Source organism: Callithrix jacchus, chromosome 11 (genome assembly GCF_049354715.1).
Source record: "Callithrix jacchus isolate 240 chromosome 11, calJac240_pri, whole genome shotgun sequence".
In the NCBI taxonomy this organism is placed as follows: domain Eukaryota; kingdom Metazoa; phylum Chordata; class Mammalia; order Primates; family Cebidae; genus Callithrix; species Callithrix jacchus.
The window spans coordinates 79,971,527-79,992,368 of record NC_133512.1 but is presented as its reverse complement, the minus strand read 5'-3'; the positions used below and the strand labels follow the sequence as shown (position 1 = coordinate 79,992,368).

The following is a 20,842-nucleotide window of genomic DNA, read 5'->3' as shown; positions in this document are numbered from 1 at the left end:
TGATTTGGAACCACAAGATATGGGAAAAATTAAATTTGACTCCTACTTTATATTATTCACAAATTTAAACTTAATATGATATATTTGCAACCTTGGGAAAGGCAAAACTTACAGAGTACAGAAGGTACTAACCATAAAATAAAATATTGATAAAGTGGACTTCACAAAAATATCAATGAAAAGATATCATTAAGAACATGAAAATGCAAGCCATAAACAGGGAAATAATATTCACAATGCATATATGCATGACAAGGGATTCAAATCCAGAATAATATATTTTTAAAACTCCTCTGAAGCCATAACAAAATCCACATTAAATCCAACTTAAAACTGGGCAAATGTCTTGGATGACACTTAATGGATTTTGAAATATAAATGAAGACATTTATTATTTGAAGAAATATAAATGAAGACATTTATATTTGAAGAAATATAAATGGCCAATAAATACATGGGAAAAAATGTTCAATAGCTATCAGGGAGATACAAATTAAAGTCAAAGTGAAATACCATTTTCTATTCACTAGAATGGCTAAATTTACCAATAGTACCATGCTAAATGTAAGAATGAATTCTGATCAGCTGAAATTCTCATATATTGCTCTACAAATAGTTTGGGAACTTCTTGGTATTTTCTTAAGAAGTTAAATAGATATCTATACAATTATTTCAAAATTCTGCTTTCATTAATTAATTTATTTTTATTATTTGTGGGGTTTTGTTGAGATGAAGTCCCACTCTGTTACCCAGGCTGGAATACAGTGATGTGATCTCAGCTCACTTCAACCTCTGCCACGCAGGTTCAAGTGATTCTCTTGCCTCAGCCTCCCAAGTAGTTGGGATTGCAGGCACATGTCACCCCGCCTGGCTAATTTTTGTATTTTTAGTAGAGATGGGGTTTCACCATGTTGGCCAGGCTGGTCTTGAACTCCTGACCTCAGGTGATCCACCCGTCTCAGCCTCCCAAAGTGTTAGGATTACAAGCATGAGCCACCACACCCAGCCCTTTAATATATTTAATAAAATAAAATTTAAAAATAAGTCAGACTAAAGACAGACTACATAAATGACTTTTGAAGCCTTATCACAATAGCAAAATATTGAAAATAACTCATTTCATCAATAGAAGAATGAAGAGACAAATTTTGATAATTTCCCATGATAGTGTGATACTTAATAAAAAGAAATAAACTGCGTATTGTCTATGGAAGAATTCCAAAACCTTTGTAGTAAGTAAACAAAGCCAAACACCAGAGAATATACACTGTAAGATTTGGTTAATATAAATTTCATAAACAGGCAAAACAGAACTCCAAATAGGATTTGTCTTTAGGAGAAAAGGTTATTATGTAGAATGGGACTTAAGTGAATTTCTGGGGTGATGGACTTGTTTTATATTTAAATTGGTATGTTGATTACATAGTTATATGTACATTTCCATTTAAATTGCCTATTTCAGTTTGAATTGCTCATTTTGTAATATTTGACTACCAGTGTGAAAGAGAAAAAGAGATATAAAAAATGTTTATAATTACCATGCTAGCACAAATTTTCTATTTGTTAGGCACTATTTTTAGATGTCTTATTATCTTAAATAGTCTTCATAAGAAACCAATAAGGATGAGGAAACTAAGAGACAAGAAGGTTACCTAATTGTTAAGAGTCACCCAAAGCTGAGATTCAAATCCTAGGAATTTGTTTCGGAAGTCTAAAGTCCTAGTTTATGCATACATATCATCATCATCATCATCATCATCATCATCATCACCTAAGACAACCTTGACTACCACAAGTGTCGTGAGAATCACTGACTTTAAATGTGTGCAGAAGCTTTATAAAACAATATCATGATTGGAACCCATAATCTCTTCCTAGTTATTTTCATCTTCACTCAAGACCTAAGTACCATTTATTTACAATTCAAGTGGTATTTCTAAGCCACGTCCACGTAACCTTCCTGTTTCATATCGGTTCCAATGGTATCTCATTTGCAATGTAGTCTGTTCCCTCCCATCTTCTCACTGCAAACCTGGGGCTCTTCTAATACTTTTATTTTTGTGAAATTTCATATTATACATCCTGTTATGTAAGCCAGGAATAGAAGACTCCTTGCAACATATGATAAATATTATTGTGTTCCTACTTCATATTATATACTTTTAATTATCCTGATGAAAAAAACAATAAACAAGATTGGCAAGACCTCCATCTGAATAGAGCTTATTTGTGTGGAGAAAATAGACAATAAGCATGCGAACAAAACAAAACAAAACATACATACCATGTATGTTTTATATAAATACACACACACACATATATATGTATATATTAGTGATAGATAAGGACTCTGAAGAAAATCACAGCTAGTTAATGCAAAAGAAAATCTGAGAACGGGTCAGAGAGTCAAAGAATGTCTCTGAATGGCAAGAATAAGCAAACATGAATATCAACATAAAAAATGTGTGATGGATAGAACATTTGTGTAAAATTCCTGTGGTGAAATCCAGCTTAGCATCTTTGAGAAATGGAGAGAGGCTCAGTGCTGCTAGGGCAGGTCAGAGAAATAGAGTGCATGGTGCCAGGGAGGCAGGCAAAGCCTGTTGGAACACAGGACTTTATGAGTCAGGGAGTAGAGTTTGCTTTTTACTCAAGGTAAAATGGAAAACCACAGGCAATCAATGACTCACCATTGTTCTTAGGAGAAAGGCAAGAAACCCTGTTTCTTAAACAGGGTTGATATTTTACATCTGTTAAAATGTGTTGTATTGCTGCATCCTCTAGCTCTGTTTTAGCAACATACTCTTGCTTGTTTTCTCCTCTTAGCATCAGGACTTAATATTTACCAGATCAGACAATTCTCTGTAAGGCCACACAGTCTGAAACAGAAGGGGATCTGTCACGGTGCCTTTTATTCTGAGTTAAGTCAGGTAAACTAAAATAAAGGAAAAACAAAATGAGGACAGACAGCTGTACACTCTAGAGAGAATAGTGTTTACATGCAAAAAAAAAAAAAAAAAAAGACCTACAGATTGTTTCAAATTATGACCGGAACAACAAGGCTATGAAAAAATGTGAAACCCTTACATCAGGGCAGCAGAACTACACAATATAAGTGCTTAATACAAAGTAGGGCAAGTAGGGCCTGAGCAAAACGTATCTTAATATAACTGGGGCCGGGCGCGGTGGCTCACGCCTGTAATCCCAGCACTTTGGGAGGCCGAGGCGGGTGGATCACGAGGACAAGAGATCGAGACCATCCTGGTCAACATGGTGAAACCCCGTCTCTACTAAAAAATACATATAAAAAATTAGCTGGGCATGGTGGCGCGTGCCTGTAATCCCAGCTACTCAGGAGGCTGAGGCAGGAGAATTGCCTTAACCCAGGAGGCGGAGGTTGCGGTGAGCTGAGATTGCACCATTGCTCTCCAGCCTGGGTAACAAGAGCAAAACTCCGTCTCAATAATAATAATAATAATAATAATAACAACAACAACAACAACAACAACAACAACAACATTTCAAAAATAAACATCTGGAAATAAAGCAAGCATAGAGGATCAGTCAGCAACCTCTTCTTCAAAATATATGTCTACTGCTTTAGAATTTTATACATTGGAGGGTGAGTAAAATGAAAAATAAAAAGAAAAATATAGAGGCTTATAAGACAATTCTGTAACATGAGCATGGATCCATTTCCCTAAAATAGGCAAGTAGAGCTATAAAAAATATTTACTACAGGATACATTAGGGTATGTAAGACTATATTCATTTCGAGTTTTCAGAAATATTAGGAAATAATAGTCTGCCTAAAATAAAGTATCAAAGATTAAATGAAAAGAGAACTGGTTTATATATGCAACAAATGCTAAGAAACTAAAGATGTAAGCAGAAAACATATTTGCATAAGGTTAAGAAAGAATCTACCATACACAAAGGCAAATCCACAACTTGGAAAATACACTAAAAATATTCTTAAATATGATAGCTATGAAAAAGATGATGAATATCAAAAGCAGAGAATATATAGAGAGTATAGCTCTAAGTCATGGGTAAACTACATTTTAAGACATAAACTGGCATAAAGAAAACAGAAATGTTGTGATATTCAAAAACATTTCCATGTTTTTAAGTAAACTGTTGACTATAAGAATTCACTCTACTCCAGATTCAAATAATACAAAAAGAACACCCATTTGACATATTTTGAAGAAGCCTTGAGTTTTGATCATAAAAAAATGAAATAATACATATGTATAAATAATGTGACCACTTTTAGGGAAAATTAATATAACCCTGGTTTATATTAAACTCATTCAATCTTGGTTTAGTTTTCACTTGTCATTAATGTAGAAGGACAATGTGAAATGATTTTTTGATGTGAAAAATTAAAACACAGAATAAAAAATGATCTGTGTAGTCAGCCCCAAAATGTACTAATTGAAAACAAACTCTGAAATAAGAATGAATTTATAGGATGGCACAGCCCTGATTCTATCTCTCATCTTTGTGATGGCTATTTTACATTAAATTTATATTACTTATTAATTCAACAAATATTTTTGCACACCAACGTGCCAAGGTATATCATGATGCTAGTATGACAAAAATGTTTAACAATATGGGAATGAAATCACAAAAAGAAAACATCAGTAATGATTCTTAAATGTTGATGCCCCCAAAACTAATAATAATGACTTCAGTGTATATACTCAGATCATATTTCATTGAGAGAAATCCTAGAGCAAGAAAATATTATACTGAATTATTCATTTTACATTGGGGGAGTTATAAGTAATATTCATTCTGAATATGACAACTTTGAAAATAAATTTAATCACATATAATATCTTAAAATCTATGGTATAAACACTAAATCATTTAAAACAAATGTGAAAGCCAATATATACCTATATAATTAATATGACACTTAATGAAAATAATTTTAAATGGCATGAATGCTAATACATAAAAATAACATACGAAATATCAACACACATAAATTAATTAAACTTCCCATTAAGAGAGAACACCTATCTGATTTGGCTAAAAGCAATACATGTTTTAAGAATATACTACTTATAACAGAAACACTGAAAGCTGAAAAGTCAAAAAATAAAGTGATATATAAACACAATTTTGATACAGAGTATTTAATTGTTTTTGTCTGTGATGTGTACAAGAACAGATACAGGTAAATAATATGCCCAAATATCTGTACTAGTTTGTCTTGTAGCTGATTTTCATTTTATGATTTTTAATTTTCTGAATTTTCACTTTTTCCATGAAGATATATATTCTAAGATTAGAAAAAGAGAGGTGAAGGTTTTATTTTAAAAAACAAGGATCTCCAGATCATTTACTATTTTGTTTCTGTAAAATATTTTTCTTCTTGCTTGTCTAATTAACTAGTCAGGTAAGCACTTTGTTATTTTAGCAAAGATGAATAAATCTGGGAATTAATGACTATGAACAAGGGAATATTCTTAGATATTATGACCTTGACTTTAATGTGTCTCTAGAAACATGGGATATTAAATGAGCTGGAACTTGTTTATTTTTCATCATTTGAAGGCATATTTATTCTTACCTGATCTACTTGTTCCGCAAGCTCTGGAGATTTATAATTCTAATTTCTTATCAGTTGACAGCTTTGAAATGTTTATTTCATTTGAAAAGGGTGCATACATTGGAAATGTTAAAATACAACAGAAAATATCGTCATGATTCCAGCTTGAATTTAAATTGTAAAACTGTCATTTTAATCATATTTTATAAGACTATATAAACCAGTCATCAGCTTCCCCTCATCCTCCGATTCCTGTGTCCACACAGCACTACTTTCCAACTGGGGCAAAGGATTCTTTTGCTTCAGAGCATTTTTGATCATTTATAATCTCCCTTACCCAGAGCTAATTGCTTAAAAATCCCTTACATATTTTCCTTTTGCTAAGTTCCACTTGAGGCTTACCATTGCTTAGAGACTTATTTTTGCATCTCTTCTCTCTGCATGAATTCTTCCTGGCCCCTCTCCACTCTATTTCTGACATATTTTAATTCCTTGTCTCTTTTTAATGTTGAGAGATTAAATTCAGCCTTAGCTTTGCTCCACATACATGCATATCCCAATTCATGCCAAAGCTCAGCAAAGCAAAGGGGCTTCTAATGAACAGCAGTATCTGAATGAGAAGCCATCTTATTAAGCATATATTTTGGAGTCTCATTCTGCTCTCCAAACACAAATACTTCTTCCTAATATGTAGTATGCCCTCTGCAAGTAGAGTTCAAATGAATTAGGGTTTTTCTGTATCTTTACACCAGTTAAATATATCCCAGTGGTGCTAAAAATGTGGTCTCCAGATAACATCAGCATCACCTGTGACCTCATTAGAAATGCAGATTCTTGGGCCCTCGTCCATACCCACTGACTCAGAAATTTAGGAGTTTCTCTGGTGATTCTAATTTTATGCAAAAATTAAGAACTAATGCACATAGACTGCAACAACATAGAAGAAAGTAATATGCATAATCTCAAAATGCATTTCCATGTAATCAGGTCATATTTAAAATGACAGAATAAGAATGGGACAGGGGATGTGGCAGTAGGGGGATTCCTGTATTCAACATCCAGTTCTGGTCATACTCCTGAACCTGCTTCATTCCTCGTTTTGATATCCAATAGCTCCTTGAGCCACTTTGGACTACCCACTCCTTATTCTGCCAATCATATAGTCTACCTTAATTCACTGCTGGATGCCTGCACACCTGGTCTGGATTTAAATCTGCCCCATCCAAACTTTTCCTGTGCTTTCCATGCACAGGGCTCAGACTACTCCAATGTGAGACTCACTTCAAGGTGACTGTTCAAGGTCTCCTTTCACCCTGTCCCTGATTTCCTGTTTCTAGAGCCCCATATCACCTGATATGCTGCTCATTTCAACATTCCAGCATACTTTTCCTAATCTTAATAAAGAATTTTATTCTTGTAAGAATGTAGTGCATGTTCACCACAAACACAAAATGGCCTCCTTTTGCCAGTTCGGTAATAGAGAATTGGTCTTAATTTTAAATATTGTTTGATTTTGTACTTTTCCTCCCTTCCTAGCTAATTACAACTGATGACAGATATGGGCCAGTTGCAAAGAATTTTGAATTTTATCCTTTATGCAATAGTAATAGTTGAAGCATTCAATAACAGAATAGAAACTGTCATGGGGATGAGAGGCTAAGTAAGAGACTGCAAAAATTGCTAATAGTTTGGTCTAGAGTTTGGATGGTAAAGATTTAGGTAAGTGGATACATTTGAAATTTACTAAGGAGAAAAACATTCAGGACTCTGATTTAGACAGAATAACAGGGGAGATGAGGAATGAGGTAGAAGTGCCAAAGACAGTTCTCAGATGTCTGCCTTACGTTAGCAGGTGATGATGGAAGCATTCAATGAAAATAACTACGCTGCAGGGATTGGGTAGGGAATATTGTTATCACTTACTCTTTCTTCTGCAACAACCACCTAATAGGTCTTTGTGCATGTTTTTATTAGAAAGAGACAGTCATACTGTTTTTACTGATTATGCACTAAAGTTTTGACATATTACATAGTAAGCATATAGTTTCTTTAGTTCTCCTCATGAGAAGTCTCTAAGGTAGCTGTTTCTAAGCCAAGGCTCACAGAAAGAAAACCGAAACACAGATTTAAATGGCTTGTTCAAAATCACATAGTAAGTGGTACAATTCAAACTTTAGAGTTCATGCTCTAAATTTTTGTGCATCTGCCTCCTTAAAATACACCTCAATTCCAAAAACATTGAGAATCGGTGTCCATTCATTGTTGCTCAGACTAAATCTGTTATTGGACTAACTTAGTCTAACTCTAATATTGGAGTACTTTCCTGTAGCATGTATCTTTTCTGAGTATTGCTTCTTGTCACCAGTATCACAAAACGTTATCAAACAGTGCTTATTCTATTAGATCCTCTCATGCTGTACTTCATCAATCAAAAACATGTATTTCTGCCCCACATTTTAACACCTGTGAATCAGTATTTCTTAAAATTCATTAGATAAAAAAAGTATTGTCATAATTTAATTGGCAGCAACTTTTTTTCTTAATGGTACACAAAATTGATACATCTTACAACTAACACCATCTTAGATTCTTTGAAATAGACTATATATTTTTTTAATTTCCTGACTTTACAAATTTAGAGATACTCATATAGATATTAAACAAAGTGATATCTTATGTGATTGAGACACTATAAACACATGACCTTAATGTTACCTGGCAAAGGATCATGTTTCCCTATTCAACTATTCCCTCACTCTCTAGAATTATTCATAATTTTCCTCTCTCCTCAAACTTCTATTAATGTGTCTCCTATGTGCATTCTCAATTTTAGTAAGAAAATTGATTAATGAATATTCTGAAATTGCTGAAGTACTCTCTGCTTGCAAACTGTATATTTCTTAGTTTTGGTTCAATATACACTAATATTTTTGTCTTATTAGTTTGTTGTATCAGTTAGAGGAAAATAAAGTCTCCAATGACAGTTACAGATGCTTCTATTTCTTACTTTTATTTTTTACTTGGCATAAATTGATGATTTTAATTTAATTTTTGCTTGGTATATTTAAGGCTATGATTTACATGTATATACTCTTAACATTTTATATTCCTGTGAATTGAAATGTTTCTTACATTTCTTTTATATATATATATATTTCAGCCAAGTATTGACATGATTAGGTTTTAATGTACCATTCACTATTTTCCATTTGTCCCATCTGTTTCTTATTCACTGCTTTTTGCTTTGTTGTTATTTTTCGAGTGTTTTCTACCATATTTTCAACAGTGGATTTTTATAATGGTAGACCCAGAAATTACTAATATCATAATGTAATCCTCACATAATATTTCACGTAAGATATAAAAACTTTAAAACTATTATCTCCATTAAGTTCCCATGTTTTGTGATATTACTGTCACAGACGTCACCTATACATAGGTCATAAATCATGTAGTGTAATACAGGTGGAGCAGCCCTAATCTGAAAATCTGAAATTCAAAATGCTCCAAAATCGAAAACTTTTTGAGAGCTGACATGACATCACAAATGGAAAATTCCACATATAAGTACTTTAACATTCTATTTGATGCACATAATCATTTAAAACACTATATAGGGCCGGGCACGGTGGCTCATGCCTGTAATCCCAGCACTTTGGGGGGCCGAGGCGGATGGATCACGAAGTCAAGAGATCGAGACCATCCTGGTCAACATGGTGAAACCCCGTCTCTACTAAAAATACAAAAAAATTAGCTGGGCATGGTGGTGCGTGCCTGTAATCCCAGTTACTCAGGAGGCTGAGGCAGGAGAACTGCCTGAAGCCAGGAGGTGGAGGTTGCGGTGATCCGAGATCGCACCATTGCACTCCAGCCTGGGTAAGGAGCGAAATTCCGTCTCAAAAAAAAAAAAAACAAACAAACAAACAAAAAACAAAAAAACACTATATAAAATTACCTGTAGGCTATGTTTGTAAGGTGTGTATGAAACTAGATGAATTTTGTGCTTAGACTTTGGTCCCATTTTCAAGATATCTATTATCTATTTGCAAATGTTATAAAATCTGAAACAATCTGAAATTTGAAACACTATTGGTCCCAAGCCTTTTGGATAAGGGATACTCAACCTGTATATACAATTGTATTAATCTACCAGGCTGCCATAAAAAAAATAAATAGCATAGACTGGGTTGCTTAAATAATAGAAATCCATTCTCAAATCATGGAGTCTGGAAAGTTCAAGATCACAGTTGCATCCTAGCTAAGTTCTGGTAAGGGCTCTTCTTCCTTATAGATGGCCACATATCTCACTGTCTCCTCACATAGCAAAGAGAGAGGGAACAAGCTCTTTGATGTTTCTTTCTCTTCTTATAAGGCCTCTAATTCTACCTTATCTAATCCTAGTTACCTCTCCATCTCTAAATACCATGACTTTGAGGCATAGTTTCAGTGTACAAAGAAAGACATGGTGGAAAGTGAACATTTCACTCTACAGAAACAATATAGTTTAACACAGCTCTTCTTTGCTTTAATCAGTCAATTGTTACTTGCATAATTTAAGAACAGGGATAAAAGTGTTGTTTGTTTGCTAACATATTTATCATCTCTGCTATTTATTTTACCAGTAGATCTGAATTTCTACTTAGTATTACTTCCTTACAACTTAATTTCATTTGGCTTATCACGTTGTATACTTGTTCTCCCAACAAACTCTCTTTTCAACTTAGCTGAAAATGTCTTTATTTTAAGCAATTGCCTTATGGTAATTTTTACAGGATATAGAATTTTAGACTAAGCCTTTTTTTTTTAATCTTTCAGTACTTTAATTATATCATTGATTTTTTTTCTTTCTGATGAGAAATCAGCCATCATTTGTTTTTGTAATACTACTATATATAATTTGTCTTATTTTCCTCCTTTGTCTGCTTTTAAAATTGTCTTCTTATATTTAGTTTTCAATGTGTTTGTCTTTACCTGGCAAGCATTTTTTCTAAATCTCTTAATTCTAAAAGTTAACACTTTTAATCAAATGTAAAAATTTTTCAACATTATTTATTTTTTATTTTTATTTTTCTGACTCATTCTATCTTTTCTCCATTTCTGGGTTTATACTGTTTGGAATAGTTTCACAGGAAACCAAACATCAGTCCATTTTTATTTCAGTCTTTTCTCTGTTCTTCAGCTTACGTACTTTTGATTGAATTGTCTACAAGTTCACTGACCTTTACTTCTGGCATGACCAATGTATTCTTCCTCAAATGTAGTCATTTTCCTAAATTATGATAAGGTAGTTCCAAGTTCTATAATTTCCATGTGGTACCTTGTTTTGAGTTTTCATTTCTCTGCTAAGAATCCTCAGCTTTTCATACATTATGTCTATATTTTCCATCATAGCTCTTACATGTTTGTAATGGCTGTTTTAAAGTCCTTGTGCTAATTTTATCATCTGAATAATTTTGTTGTTGGTTTTTACTGGCTGTTCTTTCTATAGATTGGTCACATTCTTTTTCCGTGTCTAGTACTTTTTACTTGTATGCTGGAAAATGTACATTGTATAGATACTTTATTATGTTGTCTTCCTTTAAAGGTTATTGTGTTTAGTTACAGCAGGCAGCTTAATTATTTGGGGATTCTCTTGATTTTGTCAAAGCATTGGCTTTATGCTTTGTAAGAAGGAGTGTATTTTGATTCATCTTTAGCTGTATATCATGACCCTCATTCTGGTGCATAGTCCTTACTCTTAAGGTATAGTTTTTATGGTTTCTCAGCTGGATGCCTGAGGTACTTAGCAATTCTCTCCACATCTGTTAACCATAAACAACTTCTTCTATTTCTGAGCTACTTGCAGCTTGTTAGAGCTTGCTGAGGTTTGTTCTCTGAGTGTACATGCCAGCCATGGACCAAACACCAGAGAGAAATACCTTCACGGGCCTCAAATGCCTTCTTCTGCTCAACAGCCATTCCTCATGTACCCCACTCTGTAGTCACCTCAGATGCTTCAGACTTTTGGGCACTACATCCATGCTATACTGATAGAGCTCCCCAGGGAGAAAGTCAATAGGAACGCGAGGCATAATTTGTGTTTTACTTCTTTGAAAGATCACTGATTTCTCTTGTTTGTTGTCAAATGCCTGGAGTATGAAGATTAGTTTGATACAAGTCAATTTATCAAGGCTGAGAGAGAAGTTCTGAGTCTTCTCTCAAATAGTATTTTTTCAAACTGTCATCTCTCATGCCTTTGTTTTAAATAGTGACTACCCTACCAATCCATAATTTTCTAATTTTCTGATTCTAAGCTTTTGGAACTTTTTCATAGACTGGTTCCCTAGAAGGAGAGGCTGAGTTGAGAATTCTGTTAAAGTGATAATATTGAGGGAGGAGTCTCAGGAGAGGGCATGGGTAAAGCAGGCTAGAAAAGGGAGCAAGTCAAGGAAGAATATGGTTCTGCTGAAAACTAACTTCAGCCTGGTCCTAAGGGAAGTTCTATGACATAGAATAAACCATAGAGATATTCTCCACCTTGAAGCAAGAGCTCTAGGCTTACGTGCCCTCTTTTCAGTTTGGAATGACTGTTCTGTGCAGTAGAGGTGGGACTGTTAGGATAGAGATTTATAATCCCCCAGAAAACTTTGCTCCTATTTAGCTGAGGTCAATTTCTTCAGTCAAAGAGGAGCCTCTAAGGCTTTAGCAATGAACATTCACCTTGCTGGTGAAGGGATGTTGAGTAGAAAAAAGACGTTACAGTCAACTATCATTTTGGACACCAAATAAATAATTTTTAATGTAGTAGAATAGATTTTAATTAAAGGCAACACTAGAATTTAGTGTTCGATACTTTCATATAAGCAGCAGTCTTTTCAGTTCTAAGCTTAGAGGGTTGAGTTAGTTGAAAAATTAGAGTGTTTTCAAATATATCTTGCAATATATTTACAGACCTCCCTATAAACCACATCTCTAGTTAGTCTGAGAACTAAATTATTCTGGTCAAAACTGCTTGTTTTATCTAAAAATACCTAAAATATCTAATTTTGTGTATTAATTATTTTAAATATCAGGGAAAGTTTTACATTTATTTTTAAATTAAGTTTTGAATTTGGATAATTTCCCAATCTGAGGTTAAACTATCCTAAAAAAGTGATAACTTTAATTTAAACTTAGCAATTCATATTTTTATAAGGATAGTAGAATCATCAATTTTATTTGTCTATAAACATGTATTGCCTCTGTAAAGAAAGAAATGATCTCTAGAGAAACTTTAGTCATTATCTTCCAAGTGGTATATAACTTTCTATTAGTTTTCCCATTATGATTATCAACATCGTTGGTAATATATGGAATAATCTACTTATAATTTTCCCATGTATTTTTAGTAGTTGTGAGTATAAATCTTTCTAAATACAATTTGGTATTGAATATTTTGGAAAAATCTCAGCTAACTTTTTGCCTTTAACATCATAAAATTGAAAGTATTTGTTGAAAATAAATGATTTTTGTTGATGTTTGCTATTTACTGAATGGTCACTATGTTGCATGCAATGCTTTTCTGTTTTATTGTTTCCAGTAGAAATGGAAATCACTCTCTTCAACTTTAGCCAGCAAAAAAGAATTCTCACCAAAAATGTAGGAATTTATGCATACTTAAAATCTTCTGAGGATGATCTATAATGCCTATTTTCAATTAAAGTACAGGAAATACCCTGTATAATGCATATCCTGTCAGAAAAGTGACATGGGAAATGAATGCTAACATTTTATGAGGCTGCTGCATCACCTCATGTTGAAAAGGTAGGTCAATCAGTCAGTCTTTGAAAAAAAAATGCAGTGATTCATTTTAAGTAAAACACTGCATGACATGTTTAAAAGGAAATAAAATAGGGAAACCTACATCTTATAGCTTTTGCATTACAATTGGTGGCATCCTGGCATGGTAAGAGCCAGAAAAAAAAGAGGAAAAAGGTACTTCTTTCAAATATCGTAGTCAGAAGAAATAGCCCTGATAAAAAGAGAAACTAATGAGATTTTGAATAAAAGAAAACCTACAAAGAAAAAGCGAGGAGGGGAAGTGACTTTCCTTATTATCTACTTAGGATATAAATAGATTCTTCATAGAGTAAAAAAGTCATCAACCTATCAAATGAGAGAAAAAGTATGTAAAGCAAATTTCACAAAATCAGCAAGTCTTCACACACCCTCAGACTCGAAAATATAACTCTAGAAATTTTCAGATTTAAAGACTGTATAGGGCAGACCGTTACATACCTGTTAAGAGGATTCACAAGATGGGCACTAGGTTTAGCCCTACAGCTTCTGAGATTTACATTGAGAGCTTTTTGCAAACATTAACCCACTTCCCAATGAGAAGTCTTGACAGATTCAAGAATAAAAATCAAGAATTAGTCAATTGTCGTTCTCACTCTCCCCGTGGTAATTCACTTGGCATGCACATAGAGCTTAGCATGAAAGACGCTCTGAAGAGCACTTGAAATTGAAATGTTTGAAATTTCAAAGGAGTTAAATGAAGCTGAGTTAGCCTGGTCTCATTTTCTTGGTCAGTAAAGCTTTTCAGAGAGTGAAAGCCTGTATTTCAGCAGTGTATTCTATGTAAATAAAAGAATCTTCACATAAGACATCTGTTTTAATTAAAGTTGAAAAATGAAGTGCTTCATTGAGAAAACAAAGCTATCTCTTTTCTCAGCTTTCTATTCTGTAGGTATTTCCCAGAATTTAAAATCATAAACGTTTAAGTGGGAACAGCAATCCATTAGCAGATTTCTCCAGACATTTGAAATATTGAGGGTCATTTATATTTGACTATGCTCACATGGCAAGTGTTCAGTGAACTCTTTAAGGAGCTCAAGTCTCTTCTAAGAATTCTGCCAGAAATTAAAAAAAAAAAAAAGACACCATTTGTTAGCTGACTTAGGTTTTAGGCAGCTAAGAACTCAGGAGTTTGTTCTCACCTGGAGTTGCGGAATAGACTCTGCCAGGGGGTCAGAGACAGGCCAAGAGAATCGGGGAGCTGGATATCTCACCCAAGAAGCTAATAGAGGAGAAAATAGGATTGTGCCCAGTCTGCATCCTTAGAGGATGCAACTATCAAGACTAGAAACAATAAAATTAACATAGAAATACAGCAAAAGAAAGGGTCAGAAAAATGCATATAACGTGTAGGCCAGGATCTCAGAAATAGGAGGAAAAGAGCGTAGCTTGAGTGTCTCTGTGCTGAGACATGCATCAAATTCCAAAGGGCCAGGGTAGATCAGAGGTAGGAACTCCATATACAGAGGTAACAAGTTAGATTGAAATCTGTGAAATTAAATGACCCAGAAAGTCTTCAACTAAGACACATATATATCCCAGTGAGAAAAACTCAAAATGTTGGTAGTGTCTGGTATAGAAACAGATTTCAGAGTATTTTGTTATTGTTAAAATTATTGTTCGTTAAATTATCTTCAGTATATGTCAACTTCCTTTTGCTAGTTCAGTTACATTTTTTTATTTAAAAGTAAACAGTATTCTTTAATATGCTCTAAAAAAACGCCACTGCTTATGATCTTCTATAGTATCCACTGTCATAGCAGTATGTCTGCTATGATAGAACTCTATCTACACTTGGATATAATACCTACTTTGCCATCTACTGGAAACCACTTCAAATTACAGACACACCAGACCAGAGAGGATATTGCTAAAATAATTCAACTCTCTATGTAGTGAGATAACAGTGAAATCTGAGGTGGACAAAAGTAGCAAAAAATAGGCAGAGTGTGAAAGCTGCTTTCATTCCTAAATGATCACAGCCTGTGTGAATTTCTTCATCCAACGTGTCTGTGATTTTTGTTGGTATAAATACCTTATCACCTGATTGCTCTAAATAATCTATTTTTGACACAAAGGGATACTCCAAACTTTTATTACTAAAGACAAAGACAAGTTTCAGTTTATTTCATAAAGAAACTTACTAGTACTTTCTAAATTGATGTTTTATTCTAAGCACTGATATTCTGATGTTACATATTCTCGTCATTCTTTTTATGATGTTTACTCAAAGAAAATAAAAAGGAAATGCCATATATCATAAAAAGGATAATCTAAGGCAAATGCACAGATATTTGAAAAATATAGAAAATGTAATATAATGCATCAAAATATAGGTTTTAAAGTTTCTTTCTTTTTGCTGCTAATAAATTGGGCCCAGAAAGATGTGATAAAACCACAATTGTGTGGTGGTAACATTCAGTATAGAAACATCAAGCTTTGGAAATGGTATGCTGTAACTTCACCTCAACCACACAAAGCTTTTTTAGAGGGTTTAATTTTCATTCATTTTTCTTCTGATAAGATTTCAAGTATCAAAAAATATTTTTTAATCAAATTAACAGTATTTTGGTACTAATAATATATGGTATACATTTGTCTACAAAGGAAATGGGATTTCTTGTTATTACAAAAATATGCTGTTCCAAATAAAACTCATCAAAAATTCTTTCCTCGTTACATTAAACTTTGTTTCACATAAGAAAATACAACCATCTGAAAGCTTGCTATATTGCGAATTTTATAGTTTTCTTCATGAAAATTGACAAATGATAAGAAAGCAAAAGCTCAATATCCATCATCTATCCACATCTGTAAATACTACAGAAGTGATCTGTATTCACAACAATACTATGTATGCCCTGCCTTTGAATCTTTGAATTATGCTTCTTAAAATATACTGAATCAATCTTGAAGAATCATATGATGGCAAAGATCCTTGAAAGTATATCTGATTCATTCTTTTGGCTTCAGCTGAAAATGCATAAAAGTCAGGCTAGACAGGTGAGTCTTATTATTCAATAACTACACAGTAGCAGAATCTGCTAATTCTACTCCAAATAAGTCCATTCTGGGATCCAGTGACCTTCACTATTAAGGTAGTCATCAATATAGGCGACTGGGTTTCTGCTAGTATAGCTTAAGTTTATATTCCCAGTGGAATATCAACAATATGATGATACTGTACACTTAGGATTTTATCTGTGAGTTCTGTGGAATAACATCTAGTCACAAGATACTTAGTCTCACTAAAAATCCCTTTCATGTTAAAACTAATGTTCAAATAGTAGATTTACATCATATGCTAGTCTCGGTTTTTTTTAAGAAATAAATGTGTTCATTTATCCACATAGATCCTATTTATGTTACAGAAGTATTGCTTTTAAACTTAAGCAGAAAGGTTCAATGTCTTATTCCAGTTTTGACATTCTAAGGAACACATTATGAGTTATTTACCTGGATTTCAGTATATTGATTTTCTTTAGCATTTTGCTTTCAATTTTTTCTGTAGCGAGAGGACAATAGACTCATTACCTCAAGAGATTTACCCTTGGCTTTATGTTAGTTAGTATTAAAGAAAAATGCTAGAAAGTAATATCCAGCTAAAAAGTGACTTAGAGAGAAAAAAGTTGTGATGTCTTTTTGTTGTTGTTGTTGTTCTTATGCCAGACTGGAGTGCAGTGGCATGATCTTGGCTCACTGCAACCTCCAGTTCCGGGTTCAAGGGATTCTTCTGCCTCAGCCTCCCAAAGAGATGGGACTATAGGTGAGCACCATCATGTCAGGCTAATTTTTTTTTTAATATTTTAGTAGAGATGGGGTTTCACCATGTTGGCCAAGATGGTCTCCACCTCCTGATCTCCTGATCCTCCCACCTCAGCCTCCCAAAGTGCTGGGATTACAGGCATGAGCCACCATGCCCGGCCCGGAATGTCTTTCTAAAGGCTCTACTCAACTTCTGAAAATCAGGAAGAAAGTACGTCGCAGTGTCTTTTAAACATTCTCCAATGCCAAAGAACACCAATTCTGCATAGGGGTCTGATTTATACCTGTACTTGTTCTATTTTAGGAGGGAGAATTAAGCTTAATGTCATGGTTCAGTTGAACTGAATTATCATCAGAGCCTGGAAACTCAGCTTCTAGGTACATCTCATCAAACCTATCACTGGTACTTATGTCTACATCACATTTTGTTGTCTTCTTTTCTGACAAGTGACCTCAGTTCTAAGAAAAACAGTTTATCTTCCCTAACTAAATAAAGATTTTGAGCTGGTCTGGTAGGTAGAAACTCATTCCAAGTGATTATTTTAAGAGATCAATAATGTCATACAGTTTGTGACAAGATCTTTTCTGTTTTATTCTATGCCCTTGTATTCTCTTTGGTTTAACCATATGGAACCCTGATGCAAAAGTGCTTAGGAAGGATGATTTGGATTATACAGCAGATCCAGTCCAACTGGAGTAATAGAAATTACTCACTAAAACATCGATCCAACTAATTGATCCATGCAGTAGTGAGTCTTTCTTTAGCATGCTATATGCAGTACATTTTGCTTACTGTTGCAAGTTCTATCAAGAGAGGTGCATATGTTGGAAAGCAGTTTTAACCTAAATATATACAGTTGACCCTTGAACAACATGGCTTTCAACTGCACTGGTCCCCTTATGCCTGGATTTGTTTCTCAATAAATATGTTGGAACAGTTTATTAGAAATTTGTGACAATTTGAAAAAAACTTGCAAACTATGTAGCCTAGAAATATCAAAAATTAAGAAAAAGTTATATATGCCGTAAATGCCTGAAATATACAGAGATACTAGACTATTTTAACATTTACTGCCATAAAATATACACAAATCTATTACAAAAAGTTAAAATTTTTCAAAACTTACCCATGCAAACACAGACTGTACATGGTACCAATTACAGTTGAAAGAAATGTAAACAAAGATGGAGTATTAAATCCTAACAGGCATAAAATGAAGTATAGTACACACTCAAATACTGTAATAATTTTGTAACCCCCTCTTGTAGCTGTCGTGGAGGAGTCAAGTGTTGAGAGGGTCTGCTTAAAACACTTTTGTGATGTCGATCATCTCTTCATAAGCAATTCATCTCTCCAGTAAATTGCGTATCTCAGTAAAACATGATCTCCTGTGCTTCTCATGTATTTTTAATCATGTTTAGTGCAATACCATAAACCTTGGATAACACCATGGAAACAATAGGAGGAGCAACTAGTGATTCTGGAAGTGCTCCCAAGAAGCAGAGAAAAGTCATGACATTACAAGAAAAGGTTTAATTACTTGATATGTACCATAGATTGAGGTCTGCAACTGCCATTTCAGACTGTTCATCTTGAAAACAGATAGCACAAAATTATGGTATAAAATTATGGTATCACTAAATGAAGTATAGTACTTATTGTAAATGTATTGTCTCTTCCTTATGATGTCTAAGTAATGTTTTCTTTTGCCTGACTGAATGGATTGTATATTTACAAATTATGTGTTAGTTAACTGTTTATGTTATTGGTAAGACTTCTGATCAAAAGTAGGCTACTGGTAGTTAAGATTTGGGGACTGCAAAAGTTATACATGTATTTTTTACTACATGGGGTAGACAACCCCAACCCTCTCATTGTTCAAGGGTCAACTGCACAGGTGTTTGGTCCTCTAAATTAATGCCTTCACAAAATACAAAACGTTTTTATTTTGTGTCTAGCATCTTTTAGTCAGTATTATGTTTATACCTATGTTGCATATGTAACTGAGTTTTGATGATTTTCATTGCCATATATGGTTTCATTGAGTAATTATAGTGTAACCATTCATTCCATTATTGATGGCCATTTGTGTTAATTCCAGTTTGTAGCAATTAAAAATAAGGCCACTGTAAACATTTTTAACATGTCTTATAGCACCAGTGCACCTGCATACGCTGGACAGGCATGGAATTTCAAACACATATAAACTAACTACTTTCAAAGCCAGTAAATAGTACAAAATGGTTTTCCGAAGAGTTTATACTAAATTCTACCAGCTGTGTATAAGAAATCCTCTTCTTCCAGATTCTTGTAAAAACTTGGTACCGTCGATCTGTATTACTATTCTGTAGGGTGTGTCATATTATATTGTAGTGGTCTTTATTTGAATTCCCCAGATGATTATGAAGTTGCACACATTTTCTTTTAAATTCTTTTCATTTTTAGCCATTTTGAGATTCTGTTGTGTAAAGCACCTGTTTAAGTCTCTTGCCTCTTTTCTTTTGGATTCTGTCTTACTCGTATTGATTTGTAGTTTTTTTCCATATTCTAGATATAAGCCTTTTCTAGATCATAAGGATCACAAAATTTTCCCCCCATTCTGTCTTTTGTCTTAATAGTATCTTTTGATATATAATTATAATGTAGTATGATTCATCGATTTTTTATTGTTAATGCTTTTGGGAGTCCTGTTTAAAATATTTCTCTACTCAATGTCATTGTTCTTCAATGTTTTCTAAAATTTTTCATGTTTTGCCTTCCATACTTAGAGCTACAATGCACCAGCCATTGTTACTTTATATATGTTATGAGTAAAGTCAAGGTCTTTTTAATATAAATAGATACCCAATTGGCACTTTCTAATTTTGAAATAATCTTCCGATACTGTTGTGTCATCCTTGTCACATATAAAACTTTAAGTATAATGAGGCTGTTCTGATATATCTGCTCTGCTGTGGTGATGTATTTATCTTTGTCAATATCTACTCTCAATTCATTGTTGCTTTATATTAAGTCTGTATCTCTGATAGGACAATTTCTATCATCTTATTCTATTTTTTAAGGGTGTCTTGCTATACCAAATTCCTGGCATTTTCAAATCCATAGCAGATTACCAATGCTTTCATAAAATCTGCTAGTATTTTTGCTGGGATTCATACTACTTTATATTTAATTTTGTATTGGGTATACAGATATATTTGGAGAAAAATAACATGTTCAAGAAACCACCATGACACAAGTTTACCTATGTAACAAACCTGCACATGTAACCCTGAACTTAAAATTTAAAAAAAGTTTAAAAAGCTTTAAACTAAAAATAAATAAACAAATAACTAAATAACTCTCTCCATTCTTAGACCAGGTATGTTCTTTCATTTATTTATGTCTTCTTAAGTCTATCTTAATAGTTTCTAAGGCTCTGTGCAGCATTCTTTCACATAATTTATTCTAAAGCATTTGAAATATTTTGATGGTGTTATATAGGCCATATATACACACATATGCTGTTCTTTCTACCTTTTTACATTGTATCCAACAACTTTGTAATATTTGCATATTCACTCTAAAAATGCATTTATGCAAACTCTTTTGCCTTTTCCACTTTTTTAATTTAAAAAATTAATCCTTTATTACAAACCTTTGTAGTAGAACACATCTCCCCATGATTTTTTGTTATCCTATATAAAAACATG

The 20,842-nt window shown here is 33.5% G+C and overlaps 1 long non-coding RNA gene across 1 annotated transcript in view; it reads left to right on the top strand.

Annotated features, from left to right (window-relative positions):
* The first annotated feature begins 9,158 nt into the window (after nt 1-9,158).
* The window catches only part of LOC118143711 (uncharacterized), a 50,667-nt gene continuing 38,983 nt past the window's right edge, over nt 9,159-20,842 (top strand). Inside the window, exon 1 of the long non-coding RNA XR_008473400.2 lies at nt 9,159-9,445. This is a non-coding gene — a long non-coding RNA (uncharacterized LOC118143711). The remainder of the gene's footprint in view (nt 9,446-20,842) is intronic.